The sequence below is a fragment of the Triticum urartu genome, chromosome 7 (assembly GCF_003073215.2).
Source record: "Triticum urartu cultivar G1812 chromosome 7, Tu2.1, whole genome shotgun sequence".
NCBI lineage: Eukaryota > Viridiplantae > Streptophyta > Magnoliopsida > Poales > Poaceae > Triticum > Triticum urartu.
Window position 1 is genome coordinate 80,720,694 of NC_053028.1, and position 18,921 is coordinate 80,739,614.

General features: G+C 50.0%; 1 long non-coding RNA gene across 1 annotated transcript; it reads left to right on the top strand.

Moving 5' to 3' along the window:
* The first annotated feature begins 18,292 nt into the window (after positions 1 to 18,292).
* LOC125525059 lies at positions 18,293 to 18,690 on the top strand. Its single transcript, XR_007291132.1, has 3 exons — positions 18,293 to 18,315; positions 18,403 to 18,528; positions 18,624 to 18,690. It is a non-coding gene; the product is annotated as an uncharacterized LOC125525059 (long non-coding RNA).
* Positions 18,691 to 18,921: the final 231 nt, after the last annotated feature.

Consider the following 18,921-nt stretch of genomic DNA (forward strand, 5'->3'; position numbering starts at 1 on the left):
GCTAACATACTTTATCTACTTGGATCATATGCACTTATGATTGGAACTCTAGCAAGCATCCGCAACTACTAAAGATCATTAAGGTAAAACCCAACCATAGCATTAAAGTATCAAGTCCTCTTTATCCCATACGCAAACAACCTACTTACTCGGGTCTGTGCTTCTGTCACTCACGCCACCCACCATAAGAAAATCATGAACATATTGCAAACCCTATAGCGGGAATCCCTCACGCTTGCGTGACACGGAGAGCACCATAGGACAACACCAATAATAAAACATGCAACTCAAACCAATCACGATCATCAATTAACCCATAGGACAAAACAGATCTACTCAAACATCATAGGATAGCCATACATCATTGGGAAATAATATATAGCGTTGAGCACCATGTTTAAGTAGAGATTACAGCGGGTAAGAGAGAGGTTACACCGCTGCATAGAGGGGGGAAGAGTTGGTGATGATGGCGATGAAGTTGTTGGTGAAGATTGCGGTGATGATGATGGCCCCCGGTGGCACTCCCGCGCCACCGGAAGCGAGGGGGAGAGAGCCCCCCTCCTTATTCTTCTTCCTTGACCTCCTCCCTAGATGGGAGAAGGGTTTCCCCTATGGTCCTTGGTCTCCATGGCATGGGAGGGGCGAGAGCCCCTCCGAGATTGGATATGTCTCTCTGTCTCTCTCTGTTTCTGCGTTCTCAGATTCTACCCTTTCACCGTTTCTTATATTCCCGGAGATCCATAACTCCGATTGGGCTGAAATTTTATCACGATCTCTATCCGGATATTAGCTTTCTTGCGGAGAAATAAGGGCACCAACTGCCTTACGGGGTGGCCACGAGGGTTAGGGGCGCGCCCAGGGGGTGGGGCGCGCCCCCTGCCTCGTGCCTCCCTCGGGCACCGCCTCGCGTGGATTTTTATTCCCAAAAATCATATATATTCCAAAAAAATCTCCGTTAGTTTTTATCCCGTTTGGACTCCGTTTGATATGGATATTTTGCGAAATAAAAAAATTCAACAAACAGGAACTGGCACTGGGCACTGGATCAATATGTCAGTCCCAAAAATAGTATAAAAAATTGCCAAAAGTATATGAAAGTTGTAGAATATTGGCATGGAACAATCAAAAATTATAGATACGACAAAGACATATCATCATCCCCAAGCTTAATTCCTTCTTGTCCTCGAGTAGGTAAATGATAAAAAACATAATTTTTGATGTGGAATGCTACCTAGCATTATCTTGATCACATATCTAATCATGGTATGAATATTAAGACACGAGTGATTCAAAGCAATAGTCTATCATTTGACATAAAAAACAATAATACTTCAAGCCTACTAATAAAGCAATCATGTCTTTTCAAAATAACATGGCCAAAGAAAGTTATCCCTACAAAATCATATGGTCTGGCTATGCTCCATCTTCACCACACAAAATATTCTCGTCATGCACAACCCCGATGACAAGCCAAGCAATTGTTTTATAATTTTGATGTTCTCAAACCTTTTCAACTTTCACGCAATACATGAGCGTGAGCCATGGACATAGCACTATAGGTGGAATAGAATGGTGGTTGTGGATAAGACCAAAAGGAGAAGATAGTCTCACATCAACTAGGCGTATCAGCGGGCTATGCAGATGCCCATCAATAGATATCAATGTGAGTGAGTGGGGATTGCCATGCAACGGATGCACTAAGAGCTATAAGTGTATGAAAGCTCAGACTGAAAATTAAGTGGGTGTGCATCCAACTTGCTTGCTCATGAAGACCTCGGGGGTTTGAGGAAGCCCATCATCGGAATATACAAGCCAAGTTCTATAATGAAAATTCCCACTAGTATATGAAAGTGATAACTCAAGAGTCTCTCTATATGAAGAACATGGTGCTACTTTGAAGCACAAGTGTGGTAAAAGGATAGTAACATTGCCCCTTCTCTCTTTTTCTCTCATTCATTTTTTGTGTGTTTTTTGGTGGGCTTCTTTGGCCTCTTTTTTTATTTGGGATTCTTTGGCCTCTTTTATTTATTTTTAAAGGCCGGAGTCTCATCCCAACTTGTGGGGAATCATAGTCTCCATCATCCTTTCCTCACTGGGGCAATGCTCTAATAATGATGATCATCACACTTTTATTTACTTACAACTCAATATTACAACTCGATACTATAACAAAGATATGACTCTATATGAATGTCTCCGGTGGTGTATCGGGATGTGCAATGATTTAGTGTAGCAATGCCATCAAAAAACGGACAAGCCATGAAAACATCATGCTAGCTATCTTACGATCATGCAAAGCAATATGACAATGATGCTCAAGTCATGTATATGATGATGATGGAAGTTGCATGGCAATATATCTCGGAATGGCTATGGAAATGCCATAATAGGTAGGTATGGTGGCTGTTTTGAGGAAGGTATATGGTGGGTTTATGGTACCGGCGAAAGTTGCGCGGTACTAGAGGCTAGCAATGGTGGAAGGGTGAGAGTGCGTATAATCCATGGACTCAACATTAGTCATAAAGAACTCACATACTTATTGCAAAAATCTATTAGTCATCGAAACAAAGTACTACACGCATGCTCCTAGGGGGGTAGATTGGTAGGAAAAGACCATCGCTCGTCCCCGTCCGCCACTCATAAGGAAGACAATCAATAAATAAATCATGCTCCGACTTCATCACATAACGGTTCACCATACGTGCATGCTACGGGAATCACAAACCTCAGCACAAGTATTTCTACTAATCCACAACTACCCACGAGCATGACTCTAATATCACCATCTTTATATTGCAAAACTATTGCAAGGAATCAAACATATCATATTCAGTGATCTACAAGTTTTATGTAGGATTTTATGACTAACCATGTGAATGACCAATTCCTGTCATCTCTCTAAATAGATATAAGTGAAGCAAGAGAGTTTAATTCTTTCTACAAAATATATGCCCACGCTCTAACAAATATAAGTGAAGCAAAAGAGCATTCTACAAATGGCGGTTTTCTATGTAAAGAGAAACAGGCAATCCAAGCTTCAAATGATATAAGTGAAGCACATGAAGCATTCTATAAAGCCATACTCAAAAGATATAAGTGAAGTGCATAGAGCATTCTATAAATAAGCCAAGGACTATCACATACCAGCATGGTGCATAAAAGAAAAATAAAAACTAAATGCAAAAGACGCTCCAAGATTGCACATATCGCATGAACGAAATGAATCCGAAAACATACCGATACTTGTTGAAGAAAGAGGGGATGCCTTCCGGGGCATCCCCAAGCTTAGACTCTTGAGTCTCCTTGAATATTTACTTGGCGTGCCTCGGGCATCCCCAAGCTTGAGCTCTTGCCTCTCTTCCTTCTTCTCACATCAAGACCTCCTCGATCTTCGAACACTTCATCCACACAAAACTTCAACAGAAAACTCGGTAAGATCCGTTAGTATAATAAAGCAAATCAATACTCTAAGTACTGTTGTAAACCAATTCATATTTTGTTTTTTCATTATAGCTACTGTAGTATAACTTTTGCATGGCTTAATCCACTGATAGGAATCGATAGTTTCATCAAAACAAGCAAACTATGCATCAAAAATAGAATCTGTGTAAAACTGAACAATCTGTAATAATATGAACATTAACCATACCTCTGGTACTCCAAAAATTCTACAAAAATTAGGAAAAATAAACAATTTGTATATAAATACAGTGCAAAAAGAAACAGAACCATTTGACTTTCCAGTAAAAAATGTAAAATCGCGCACTACAGCCAAAGTTTCTGTCCTGCACCGTACAAACCAATAAGCAAAGTAAACATCCTAAAGGCAAACCTTGGCATATTATTTTTAGTTTTTAAACTTTATAAAAGCACACAACAGAAATAAATGACTCTCTAAAACTTCCGAGTTGTCTCCCTGGCAGCGCTTTCGTTAAAGCCATTAAGCTAGGCATATAGTGCTTAAGTAATGGATCCACCCGGATCCCAAGGTATATCAAAGCCAATTTTAATTAACAATGATTTGGCATCTAGTAGTGAGCACAAAGTAACATATATAATGCAACAACGAAGTCTAACTCTCTTCCTATGCATCGGCATGTCATAAAAGAACAATTCATGCACACAAAGTAAAGGCCAATGCATAGTATAAACAGTTTCTTGCAATTTTATAGTATTGGAAACATAGAGAGGTGGAGATATAGTTCCTCTCTCATAATAATTGCAAGTAGGAGCAGAAAGCACATGCATATTATATTTATCAAAATCATCATGTGTAACGGTAAAAGGCAACCCATCAATATAATCCCTAATAAGTGCAAACTTCTCCGATATAGTGTAGTCGGGAGAATTCAAAAAGATAATAGGACTATCATGCGTGGGTGCAATAGTAACAATTTCATGTTTAACATAAGGAACTATAGCAATTTCATCTCCATGAGCATAATTTATATTGGGATCTTGGCCACAATCATAGCAAGCATCATCAAAAAGGAATATTTCAAGAGAATCAAGGGGATCATAACAATCATCATAGCAATCATCCTTCGGTAAGCATGAAGTGAATTTAAACAATGTATGAGTTGAAGAGTTACTCTCATTAGAAGGTGGGCACGGGTAGCTAATCCGCTCTTCCTCCTTTTATTCTTCGCTCTCCTCATCATCTTTTTCATCCAATGAGCTCACAGTTTCATCAATTTCTTCTTCCATAGACTCCTGCAAAATATTAGTCTCTTCTTGGACAACGGAGACTTTCTCAATAAGTGCATCAATATAGGAATTGTATTCATAATTTTCATAGCAATATTTCAATATAGAAAAAATTTCAGGCCTATAAACATCATCATCAAAAGCTTCATACTTTTCAAACAAAGATTCAATTTCATAAGCACCCTTAAAAGCAACAAATTCTTCTATTTGTTCCACATCATAGTAATCATATACACATCTAGCGTAAGAAGCCAAGGTTTCATTATCATTAAACTTGCATGAAAAGGAAAGGTGTGGAGCCTTCATCCTAGAGCAAAAAGTATAATCATATCTCAAGCACAGTTGCCTAGCATACCACTTCAACATATAAATTTGATCCCATAATAGTTTCCTTTTTTGAGTCAAGCGATAATCCCTAAAGTATTCACCTTGATCCAACGTGTCTCCCATAACATAATTGAATGGGGTTTTCTCAGGATTATCAAAGTAGTACATAATCTCTTTCACATAACCAGCATCGAGGGTTTTAGGAGGTTCCCCATCTCCATGAGTAGCAGATACACCTAATTTTTTTGGTATTTCATGTTCCATATCCATAACTAAAGATAGAGAACAACTTAGAACATCAAATAAAAATTACTTAGTGATAAAGCAAACAAGCACATACGAGAATTGATGAGGGCATCCCAGTGCCTCATGTTGTTCCCACGAAGGCGGAGGTGAAGCCCAACTTCAGGACTCCACCAAGTTAGAGGCGTGCCAAAGGGGTAACCGAACCATGTACTTGGTCGGTTGCAATCTTATCTATTTTTATTATTCCAGGTCATGTTGTGGGCCACTTAGGATTTTTATTTTATGTGTTTCGGTGTGGGCTTGTCCAACCGACTAGTTTTCTCGCTGCCCATATAAGGAGGCCGTTGGCTAGATTTAGAGGGGACTTTTTTTCAGAGTCTAGTTTTTGAGTTGTGTCGCAGGGTGAAGCATCCCTCCGGGGACGGCGCCGTCGCATATCCAGATTGAATAAAGTTGCGTGAAGGTTCTTGTGTGCATCAAGAATTATCAGGCTGAGGTTTGAGGCGTGTTGATCATCATCACATTGCTTGCTGGATTCGTTCCTCTTCTTCAGGTTGCGTTCATCGCGTGATTGGAAGATTAGCTATTTGTTGATTCGCCGTGAAAGATCGGGCAAAATTCTATGGATCATCACGTTGATCCTTATCATGTGGTATCAGATTTCTAGGTTTATCACGGCAAGTTTTTGCTGATCAATCTGTTGTTTCCTTCTGCAAAGTTTATTGTTGCTGATCTGCTGGTTTTGCTGCGGACTAGAAGATTCGTTGAAGACATTGTTTTGCCTGGGCGATCTGGCTGCGCTTGGTGGCGCTAGGCATCCTGACACTACCGGAACAGGGCTCTAAGCCGACAGCCAAATGTATGCCGACGGCCACCGTCGGCCTAACCAGAGCTATGCCGACAGCTAGGTCCTGGCCGTCGGCGTACAATGGCCGTCGGGCTATCCCCATCTACGCCGACAGCAGCCGTCGGCACATAGCAGCCGTCGGCTTATCCCAGACTACGCCTACAGCTGCCGTCGGCATATATAGGCCGTCGGCATAGATGCGGGCCCGCCGACAACACTCATCACGGCCGGCTAACGACGTCAAATCTATGCCGACGGCCGTGACGGGTGGCCGTCGGCATAGATACGGGTGACACGTCACCGATCCAGAGCGCACCGACCAGGACATATGCCGACGGCAGCCGTCGGCATAGCTGACACGTCATCGATCGATGGCGCTGTCCATCTGCCCTGGCCGCAGCTATGCCGACGGCTTGGCCGTCGGCATAGTTTTTTTTTTCTTTTTTTCTTTTTCCCATATAGTATTATTATTATTATTATTATTATTAAGCATACAGTATGTGTTAATAAGCATACATATAGATTGTGTTAATAAGCATACATATAGTATGTGTTAATAAGCATATAGTATGTGTTAATAAGCATACATATAGTTTTTTTTTCTTTTTCTTCACTGTTTTCTTTATTATTATTATTTAACTAACTTACATACAGTATGTGTTAATAAGCATACATACATTATTTTTCGGTTCTGTACAGAGCGGTGTGACCCCCCTCACGAACGGTGCCGCCGCCAGCCGGCAACTGGAATGGGGAACAACCGCATCGGGTCTATACGAAGGGGACTTTGCTCCAAGTGTTCATATATATCGGATGACCAACCACAATCAGATGGTGTTATGCCATGTCCGAAGAGGCCGCACGCGTCTCCGATGCGTGGCCCCCCTCACGGACGGCGCCGCCGCCGGCACCTGGAGAGGGGAAACTACCGCATCGGGTCTACACGGAGTGGATTTAGCTGTGGGTTTGGCCCAGATGTTGCTCCCCGGTGTCCCTCTGGGCCGACCCGACACAACCGGGTGGAGAGGTCCACTGGTCAAAGCCCATCCGTGCAAAGTCAAAGGGCTAGATCCCGTGGTCAACCGCTCCAGGGTTAGGCGGGACGGGGGCCCTGGGGGTAGCAATGCCACCGGAGCGTCGTACCGGGCCCTCATACATGCGGGGTGGTGTTCTGGCATGTCCGAAGAGGCCACACGCGTCTCCGGTGCGTGGCCCCCCTCACGGACGGCGCCGCCGCCGGCACCTGGAGGGGGGAAACTACCGCATCGGGTCTACACGGAGTGGATTTAGCAGTGGGTTTGGCCCAGATGTTGCTCCCCGGTGTCCCTCTGGGCCGACCCGACACAACCGGGTGGAGAGGTCCACTGGTCAAAGCCCATCCGTGCAAAGTCAAAGGGCTAGATCCCGTGGTCAACCGCTCCAGGGTTAGGCGGGACGGGGGCCCTCGGGGGTAGCAATGCCACCGGAGCATCGTACCGGGCCCTCATACATGCGGGGTGGTGTTGTGGCATGTCTGAAGAGGCCGCACGCGTCTCCGGTGCGTGGCCCCCCTCACGGACGGCACCGCCGCCGGCACCTGGAGGGGGGAAACTACCGCATCGGGTCTACACGGAGTGGATTTAGCTGTGGGTTTGGCCCATATGTTGCTCCCCGATGTCCCTCTGGGCCGACCCGACACAACCGGGTGGAGAGGTCCACTGGTCAAAGCCCATCCGTGCAAAGTCAAAGGGCTAGATCTCGTGGTCAACCGCTCCAGGGTTAGGCGGGACGGGGGCCCTGGGGGGTAGCAATGCCACCGGAGCGTCGTACCGGGCCCTCATACATGCGGGGTGGTGTTGTGGCATGTCCGAAGAGGCCGCACGCGTCTCCGGTGCGTGGCCCCCCTCACGGACGGCGCCGCCGCCGGCACCTGGAGGGGCGAAACTACCGCATCGGGTCTACACGGAGTGGATTTAGCTGTGGGTTTGTCCCAGATGTTGCTCCCCGGTGTCCCTCTGGGCCGACCCGACACAACCGGGTGGAGAGGTCCACTGGTCAAAGCCCATCCGTGCAAAGTCAAAGGGCTAGATCCCGTGGTCAACCGCTCCAGGGTTAGGCGGGACGGGGGCCCTGGGGGGTAGCAATGCCACCGGAGCGTCGTACCGGGCCCTCATACATGCGGGGTGGTGTTGTGGCATGTCTGAAGAGGCCGCACGCGTCTCCGGTGCGTGGCCCCCCTCACGGACGGCGCCGCCGCCGGCACCTGGAGGGGGGAAACTACCGCATCGGGTCTACACGGAGTGGATTTAGCTGTGGGTTTGGCCCAGATGTTGCTCCCCGATGTCCGTCTGGGCCGACCCGACACAACCGGGTGGAGAGGTCCACTGGTCAAAGCCCATCCGTGCAAAGTCAAAGGGCTAGATCTCGTGGTCAACCGCTCCAGGGTTAGGCGGGACGGGGGCCCTAGGGGGTAGCAATGCCACCGGAGCGTCGTACCGGGCCCTCATACATGCGGGGTGGTGTTGTGGCATGTCCGAAGAGGCCGCACGCGTCTCCGGTGCGTGGCCCCCCTCACGGACGGCGCCGCCGCCGGCACCTGGAGGGGGGAAACTACCGCATCGGGTCTACACGGAGTGGATTTAGCTGTGGGTTTGGCCCAGATGTTGCTCCCCGGTGTCCCTCTGGGCCGACCCGACACAACCGGGTGGAGAGGTCCACTAGTCAAAGCCCATCCGTGCAAAGTTAAAGGGCTAGATCTCGTGGTCAACCGCTCCAGGGTTAGGCGGGACGGGGGCCCTGGGGGGTAGCAATGCCACCGGAGCGTCGTACCGGGCCCTCATACATGCAGGGTGGTGTTGTGGCATGTCCGAAGAGGCCGCACGCGTCTCCGGTGCGTGGCCCCCCTCACGGACGGCGCCGCCGCCGGCACCTGGAGGGGGGAAACTACCGCATCGGGTCTACACGGAGTGGATTTAGCTGTGGGTTTGGCCCAGATGTTGCTCCCCGGTGTCCCTCTGGGCCGACCCGACACAACCGGGTGGAGAGGTCCACTAGTCAAAGCCCATCCGTGCAAAGTCAAAGGGCTAGATCCCGTGGTCAACCGCTCCAGGGTTAGGTGGGACGGGGGCCCTGGGGGTAGCAATGCCACCGGAGCGTCGTACCGGGCCCTCATACATGCGGGGTGGTGTTCTGGCATGTCCGAAGAGGCCGCACGCGTCTCCGGTGCGTGGCCCCCCTCACGGACGGCGCCGCCGCCGGCACCTGGAGGGGGGAAACTACCGCATCGGGTCTACACGGAGTGGATTTAGCTGTGGGTTTGGCCCAGATGTTGCTCCCGGGTGTCCCTCTGGGCCGACCCGACACAACCGGGTGGAGAGGTCCACTGGTCAAAGCCCATCCGTGCAAAGTCAAAGGGCTAGATCTCGTGGTCAACCGCTCCAGGGTTAGGCGGGACGGGGGCCCTGGGGGGTAGCAATGCCACCGGAGCGTCGTACCGGGCCCTCATACATGCGGGGTGGTGTTGTGGCATGTCCGAAGAGGCCGCACGCGTCTCCGGTGCGTGGCCCCCCTCACGGACGGCGCCGCCGCCGGCACCTGGAGGGGGGAAACTACCGTATCGGGTCTACACGGAGTGGATTTAGCTGTGGGTTTGGCCCAGATGTTGCTCCCCGGTGTCCCTCTGGGCCGACCCGACACAACCGGGTGGAGAGGTCCACTGGTCAAAGCCCATCCGTGCAAAGTCAAAGGGGTAGATCCCGTGGTCAACCGCTTTAGGGTTAGGCGGGACGGGGGCCCTGGGGGTAGCAATGCCACCGGAGCGTCGTACCGGGCCCTCATACATGCGGGGTGGTGTTGTGGCATGTCCGAAGAGGCCGCACGCGTCTCCGGGGCGTGGCCCCCCTCACGGACGGCGCCGCCGCCGGCACCTGGAGGGGGGAAACTACCGCATCGGGTCTACACGGAGTGGATTTAGCTGTGGGTTTGGCCCAGATGTTGCTCCCCCGGTGTCCCTCTGGGCCGACCCGACACAACCGGGTGGAGAGGTCCACTGGTCAAAGCCCATCCGTGCAAAGTCAAAGGGCTAGATCCGTGGTCAACCGCTCCAGGGTTAGGCGGGACGGGGGCCCTGGGGGGTAGCAATGCCACCGGAGCGTCGTACCGGCCCTCATACATGGGGTGGTGTTGTGGCATGTCCGAAGAGGCGCACGCGTCTCCGGTCGTGGCCCCCCTCACGGACGGCGCCGCCGCCGGCACCTGGAGGGGGGAAACTACCGCATCGGGTCTACACGGAGTGGATTTAGCTGTGGGTTTGGCCCAGATGTTCCTCCGGTGTCCCTCTGGGCGACCTAACACAACCGGGTGGAGGTCCACTGGTCAAAGCCCGTCCGTGCAAAGTCAAAGGGCTAGATCCCGTGGTCAACCGCTCCAGGGTTAGGCGGGACGGGGGCCCTGGGGGTAGCAATGCCACCGGAGCGTCGTACCGGGCCCTCATACATGCGGGGTGTTGTGGCATGTCCGAAGAGGCCGCACGCGTCTCCGGTGTGGCCCCCCTCACGGACGGCGCCGCCGCCGGCACCTGGAGGGGGGAAACTACCGCATCGGGTCTACACGGAGTGGATTTAGCTGTGGGTTTGGCCCAGATGTTGCTCCCCGGTGTCCCTCTGGGCCGACCCGACACAACCGGGTGGAGAGGTCCACTGGTCAAAGCCCATCCGTGCAAAGTCAAAGGGCTAGATCTCGTGGTCAACCGCTCCAGGGTTAGGCGGGACGGGGGCCCTAGGGGGTAGCAATGCCACCGGAGCGTCGTACCGGGCCCTCATACATGCGGGGTGGTGTTGTGGCATGTCCGAAGAGGCCGCACGCGTCTCCGGGGCGTGGCCCCCCTCACGGACGGCGCCGCCGCCGGCACCTGGAGGGGGGAAACTACCGTATCGGGTCTACACGGAGTGGATTTAGCTGTGGGTTTGGCCCAGATGTTGCTCCCCGGTGTCCCTCTGGGCCGACCCGACACAACCGGGTGGAGAGGTCCACTGGTCAAAGCCCATCCGTGCAAAGTCAAAGGGCTAGATCTCGTGGTCAACCGCTCCAGGGTTAGGCGGGACGGGGGCCCTGGGGGTAGCAATGCCACCGGAGCGTCGTACCGGGCCCTCATACATGCGGGGTGGTGTTGTGGCATGTCCGAAGAGGCCGCACGCGTCTCCGGTGTGTGGCCCCCCTCACGGACGGCGCCGCCGCCGGCACCTGGAGGGGGGAAACTACCGTATCGGGTCTACACGGAGTGGATTTAGCTGTGGGTTTGGCCCAGATGTTGCTCCCCGGTGTCCCTCTGGGCCGACCCGACACAACCGGGTGGAGAGGTCCACTGGTCAAAGCCCATCCGTGCAAAGTCAAAGGGCTAGATCCCGTGGTCAACCGCTCCAGGGTTAGGCGGGACGGGGGCCCTGGGGGGTAGCAATGCCACCGGAGCGTCGTACCGGGCCCTCATACATGCGGGGTGCTGTTGTGGCATGTCCGAAGAGGCCGCACGCGTCTCCGGTGCGTGGCCCCCCTCACGGACGGCGCCGCCGCCGGCACCTGGAGGGGGGAAACTACCGCATCGGGTCTACACGGAGTGGATTTAGCTGTGGGTTTGGCCCAGATGTTGCTCCCCGGTGTCCCTCTGGGCCGACCCGACACAACCGGGTGGAGAGGTCCACTGGTCAAAGCCCATCCGTGCAAAGTCAAAGGGCTAGATCTCGTGGTCAACCGCTCCAGGGTTAGGCGGGACGGGGGTCCTGGGGGGTAGCAATGCCACCGGAGCGTCGTACCGGGCCCTCATACATGCGGGGTGGTGTTGTGGCATGTCCGAAGAGGCCGCACGCGTCTCCGGTGCGTGGCCCCCCTCACGGACGGCGCCGCCGCCGGCACCTGGAGGGGGGAAACTACCGCATCGGGTCTACACGGAGTGGATTTAGCTGTGGGTTTGGCCCAGATGTTGCTCCCCGGTGTCCCTCTGGGCTGACCCGACACAACCGGAGCGTCGCACCGGGCCCTCATACATGCGGGGTGGTGTGGTGGCATGTCTGAAGAGGCGGCACGTGTCTCCGGGGCGTGCCCCCTCACGGACGGCGATGACACGGTAGTAGACGGATCAGGCACTCGCATAGTTACCGGATCAGGCACTCGGTAACGGTACCCCTCAGTCAGTTGCTTTCCTATGTATCACCTTTCACGAGACCATAGAAAAAAATATACGTGATATTTTAGAAAATTGTTGTACCATATAAAAAAGATCATGTCATTAAAAATAATGTTTCAAATCATTAAAGAAAATTTATGGTACATTTTAAATAATGTTCTGCATGTAAAAAATATGTATAAGAAAACATTAAAATATTTATAAAAAATAAGAAAACATTACAAAATTTATACAAAATAAGAAAAGTAAAAATAAAAATAGGGAAGCTTATACGCGGATCGGTGACGTGGCTAATAAAAATAAAAAAGTATGCCTACGGCTAAGCCGTCGGCATAGGTGCCACGTGGCGCCCTGAGCTATGCCGACGGCTTAGCCGTGGGCATAGTTGACCTTATCCACTCACATTCTTCTCCATCCACTCACTTACTCACCCACGACCCGAGCTGCCGCCGCCGCACCCCCCGACCCCGACTCGCCGCCGCCGCCCCCCCCCCCCCCCCCCCCCCCCCCCCCCCCCCCCCCCCCCCCCCCCCCCCCCCCCCCCCCCTCCCTTGCTCCCCCGCCCCCGCCCCTTCCTCCTTGACCCCGGCCCCGCCCCTTCCTCCTCCCTGCGTGGACGCTGCCTCGGCCGGCCCACGGCCTAGCCTGGCCGGCCCCCTGCTGGTCCGACCGGTCGGCCCCTCCGGCGACCGCCCCCTGCCGCTCCGGTGGTCGTCCCCTGCCCCGACCGGCCGCCCCCTGCTCCGGTGGTCGTCCCCTGCTCCGGTGGTCGCCCCCTCATCCGTAGGTAAGATTTTTTTACCTTTTTGTGTAGTAATGTTGTAGATGAATGCATATATATGTATAGTCATAGATGATTAGATAGATGGATGTTAGATAGATGAATGAAATGAAAGAGAGTATAAATGTGAAAAAAATTAAGTGCACAATGTGAGATAGATAGATGAGATGAATGGATATTTGTGTAGTTTTACTATGTTTTTAGATACATACTCAATATTATAGATATATGTATTGTGAAGATGAGATGAGAGGGAAGAGTAATTTTTTTGTGAAGATAGAGAGACGAAAGTTAAAATTTGGATATGATGAGTGGTTACTTCATCAAGTTGGTCTTGCTAAAACAAGTTTGTGATATGATGTGATGTGTGATGATGCTTTATATGTGATGTGATGACCTAATTTTTTTCATTTGGTGGAATTTAGAGGATTTCTGGTGTTGCCTCCGGTGGAGTGATCATTGACGTTGGAGCTCTTGGTCTTTGATTGTCCCTTCGCTGATCGACTACATCATCTACATCCGAGGGTGAGCTACAAATCCACCACCTCATACGTTCTTTTAATCATGTCACTAGATTAAATTTTCACATCAAGTCGCGTAACCTAGGTCTCCCGTCCGAAAGAGTTGCATCGATAAATATGCATTCAATTGCATATTTATCACCGCAGCTCTTTCGGATTGTCCAGCGCTTTCCACGGACAGCCCGAGGATGTGTAGATTGGGTACGTTGTTCATGCTCTACCCCGTTCCGAGACAGGATTTCGGCGGCGCCTCCCTGTTGTTCTCCGGATGCACATTCTCTCGGCATTTTGCCGAGACGTGTATTTGGAGAACAGCGGGGAGGTGCTGCCGAAATTTTGTCTCGGAATGGGGTAGAGCATGGACAACGTACTCAATCTACACATTCTCGGGTGGGATTAGGACCCATCTTTACCTATTAGAGATGTAGGTGGATTAAATGTCGTTTCTCGTCAACCTTGTAAAAAATAAAATATTGATGTGAGTAATTTAAATGAATCCTTAATTTTGTTGTGTGGCTTCCAATAAAGCAGAGATGGCAGATAATCAGTGGATGTATAGCGGGTTTTTCCGTCGGAATCAAGTAACAACAGAGTGGGTCGAGAAAACTGATGTGTTTTTGAAAGAGATATTCCGTAGTCCAATGAGGATGGTGCCAGAATGCCCGTGTGCCAGATGTAAGAGGCGTATCCGCAGAGATAAGAGTGAGATGACTAAGCACCTTCGCACGCATGGATTTATGCCCAACTTTAATATGCCGATAAACTTTGCCCAGCGGGACCGTGGTAGAGAGGATGTGATACGACAACGCGTCGCTGGTTATGAGGACGATGGGGTTAGAGACATGCTAGATGATGTCTTTGCTGCACAGCCGACACCTCCGTCACATTCAGCGAATGAACCGGAGGAGCCGGAGGAAACCGCAAAGGCCTTCCTGGAAATCTTGGCCTCGTCAAAGAAACCTCTCTATGAGGGTGCCAAGCTGTCTGTGCTGGATGCCATCTCGCAACTGATGGCAGTCAAGGCTGAGTACGGCTGTAGCCGAGGTTGCTTCGAAGCATTTCTAGGAGTATGGGCTAACAGCCTGCCTGAGGGCCATGAACTGCCGAAAACCATGTACGGTACGAAGAAAATCATGAAGGCGCTCTCGATGGACTATGAGAAAATACATGTTTGTCCAAAGAATTGCCTTTTGTTTAGGCATGAGTATGCGGATGACAAGTACTGTAGGAAGTGCGGTTCCTCTCGGTATATTGAGGTGGTCGATAAGCATGGTCAGAAGCAGCAGCTAAAAATCCCTGTGAAGGTTCTTCGGTATCTTGATTTTATAAAAAGACTGCAGCGCCTTTTCATCACCGAGGAGTCTGCCAAAATGATGAAGTGGCACAAGGAAGGGAAAAGGTACAATCCAAAAAAAATTGTACATCCATCAGGAGGTGAAGCATGAAAGTCATTCGATATAGAGTACCCGGAGGAAGCAGCCGAGGCTGGGAATGTCAGAATTGCTATAACAGGTGATGGGTTCAATCCATATGGTATGTCGTCTAATCCATACAGCTGTTGGCCCGTATTTGTTATTCCGTTGAATCTCCCTCCCGGCGCCATAATGCAACGCAAGACCATGTTCCTGTCGCTTATAATTCCGGGGCCTGAATATCCGGGGAAGAATTTGAGTGTGTTTATGCAGCCGTTGGTGGATGATTTGCACCATTCTTGGTACTTCCCGAGGTTGACATACGACCGACATCTGCAGAAAAATTTCTTGATGAAAGTTTGGCTACAATATTGCATGCATGACTTTCCCGGTTATGCCTTGTTCTGCGGATGGTGTACAAGTGGAAAGATGCCTTGCCCAGTGTGCATGCAGGCCTTGATTTTCATTTGGCTGAAGAAGGGTGGCAAGTATGTTGCATTTGACCTGCATCGACAGTTCCTCCCTCCAGACCATCCTGATAGGGAAGACAAGAAGAACTTCACAAAAGGCAAAGTTGTCCATGAAGTAAACGAGATTCCAACGTTTTCTGGTGCGGATGTGCTTGCTCAGCTGAAAGCTCTTAAGCCTGCCGGTGAGGGGAAAGGCAAAGGCAAAGGCAAAGGCAAAGCCACAGGCGAAGACGAGGGCGAGGGCAAAGGAAAAAGTAAAGGGAAATTTTTTGAAGGATATGGTGAGACGCACAACTGGACTCACATTACCCCCTTCACGCAGCTTCCCTATTTTAAGGACCTCAAACTTCCATACAAAATAGACGTGATGCACACCGAAAAGAATGTCGCAGAGTCCCTTTTTCACACGATCCTCAACATTCCTGATAAGACAAAGGATAATGTTAATGCTAGAGTTGATCAACAGAATATTTGCGATAGACCACGTCTACACATGCAGCCTCCCACAGGCAGTCGAAAATCTTGGTTCAAGCCAGATGCTGACTTCGTACTTAAAAAGGATCATAAGATGGAGACATTCAAGTGGCTGAAACACGTCGTGAAGTTCACTGATGGTTATGCGTCGAATATAAGTAAGGGGGTCAATCTTTCAACGGGCAGAGTGACCGGGCTCAAGAGTCATGACTATCATGTATGGATTGAGCGGATTATGCCGGTGATGGTTCGGGGCTATGTTCCCGAGCGTGTCTGGCGTGTGCTTGTGGAGTTAAGCCATTTCTTCCGCACGCTTTGTGCTAAAGAAGTATGTCCTGAGAAGATAAAAGAAATGCATAAGAAGGCGCCGGAGTTGATATGCAAGCTAGAGAAGATCTTCCCGCCAGGCTTCTTTACTCCTATGACACATCTCCTTTTGCACCTCCCGAACGAGGTATTGTTGGGGGGACCTGTGCAGAATCGTTGGCAGTACGGCCCTGAGAGACAGAACAAGCATCTGAGAAAGAAATGTGGAAACAAAGCTAAGATTGAAGCTTCCATAGCTGAGGCAGTTATCCTAGAGGAGGTGGCAGACCTCAGGAAAGCCTACTATCCGGACCATGTTCCCACGTTGCACAATAAGGTGTCTCGATAGAATACAGAAGAACCCAAGTATAAACCCAAGTTGCCTCTATTCATCGGGCAAGGTAGTAGGGCTGGATGCTCGAAATCTTATCTCATGCCACGAGATGAGTGGGAGGATGTCATGTTCTATATCTTGCACAACATCAAGGAAGTTGAGGATGAGTGGATGAGGTAATACCTTTGCACCATTCTTTTAGTCAATTCGTTATGTTCACTTTTCCTAGTTATTATACCGCTTTTCTTATTGTAGTCGATTCGTTGAAGAAGAATGGACGGGAATGCTGCCTCCTTCTGAAGCGGAGGCACTTGCTCTTCTCCGAAAGGGTGCTGATGGAAGGAAAAATTTCGTTGCGTGGTTCATCGAGAAAGTAATTTTTCACACTTCCAATTAAACTATGCACCCTATAATTTCAATTAAACTCATGCACCCTATAATTTCAATTAAACTCATGCACCCTATAATTTCAATTAAACTTGTAGGGAAATGATCCGACCGAATCAATGGATGAAGAATTGAGATGGGTTTCCATGGGTTTTGATCCTGTCGTCATGACATGCGAAAAGTATGATGTGAATGGGTATCGCTTCCATACAGAGGAGCACCAGAACAGTCGGCCTGATCCCAAAACCATAAATACCGGAGTCTTCACTGAAGGAGATAATGAAGTAGATTACTATGGAAGGGTAGGAAAAATATACGAGCTTGCATTCAAACGTGGCCGCGAACACCTAAGTCTCACTGTGTTCAAATGCCGATGGTTCGACCCCAAAAAGGGTCTGAGACATACGCCTTCTGTTGGTTTAGTTGAAGTTAAACCATCAACCGTCTATGCCGGAGCTGATCTCTTTATCGCCGCTACCCATTACTAACTTTTCATTGTTTCAAGCAGTCAACTATATGTTTCGTGCTCACATGTCATGCTTTCAAAATTTGCATAGGTTGTTCCTTGTTGGTGCTATGGAAGGCATGACGGATGGGCGAGTTTGGTGGATAGGTGGCTCGGCGCCGATGCAGAGTTTGCTGCCAAGAGCATCAAGGCCCGGGCTAACCGTGGAGACGACGGGACACACGGCCAAGGAAACAGGAACCACTGGGGCTTCAAGGCCATGAAGGTATATCTATGTGCATGATGCATTTTTGTTCTTCTTTACGTCATGTTCTTATGTATGGCTGACTTCTATTTGACGTTGTAGGAGGACAAGTTGAAGAGGCCGCTCTCAGACATGGAGTCGTGGAAGCTGGCCCGCGAGCGGAGTCATCGCGAGGAGGGCGAGAGCCAGTACTACGGCAAGACCGAGGAGCACCTGGGGTCTTACATTCATCACTATTAGGAGTTGCATCCGGATGTTCCTGTTGCTGAGGTCGCCCAGTCTCAGATCGACGACACGGCGGTGGTGGCCATCCAGGGGAAGAAGAATGGCCGGTATCCTTGTTTCGATGGCTTGATCACTCCTTCGATCTCGTACACACGGCTTCGGGCTAGCAACCCGAGCCAGTTAGAGAGTACGGGGCGTTCACAGACTCCCTTAGCCCGCCAGCATGCTGTAAGTACTTCCTCCTTATCTTTTTCTATCTTGCATTCTCAGTTTATTTTCAGCATTGCTCACTTAGAAACAACCTAAATTATGTAGGCATATAAGGAGTTTGTCGAGCATAGGAATCTCGAGGTGCGGGAGTACTTGAAACGAGTGAAGGCAAACGATAATTACAACCGTCAGATGATGACGGTTAGTTTTGCCCTCTTAAAACCAACCTAAATTTTTGCACTTTCATTCCTTCTGATCTTCTAGTTTGCTTGTTTAACTAACATTCAGGCTATGTTGGCGTCTTGGACTAACCGCACGGATCCACCACAAATGGGACCCCCACCACCACCTGCGGGAGAACCCCCACACGTGCCCACGTTCGATGAATGGGTGGCACTAGGCAGTGATGGTTCGGTTAGTACATTTGCCTAACTACTAGCAAACTAGTTCTCGTTCATGAAACACTATCATATCATATTTACCGTTAGAATCTTTTTTGAAACATGTAGGGGACCGGTGGCTCGACTCCTGCTCCGTCGACCCCAGTCACTCCGATCTGGCAGAGTGGTGGTGGCCGCGATGACGGTTTTGGCGGAGGTGGTGCTTTTGACGGAGGTGGTGGTGGTTATGGCGGAGGTGGTGGTTTTGGCGGGGGTGCTCTTGCTTGATGATTCCGTGCATGTGGCCATCGTGCCATGCCTTTCATATTCCTACTTTTATCATGTTTCATGTCTTGCACTACTTTTATGTTCATGAACTTCCATCGGTGATGATCTTTAGATGATGTGATGAACTTGAGTATGTTTA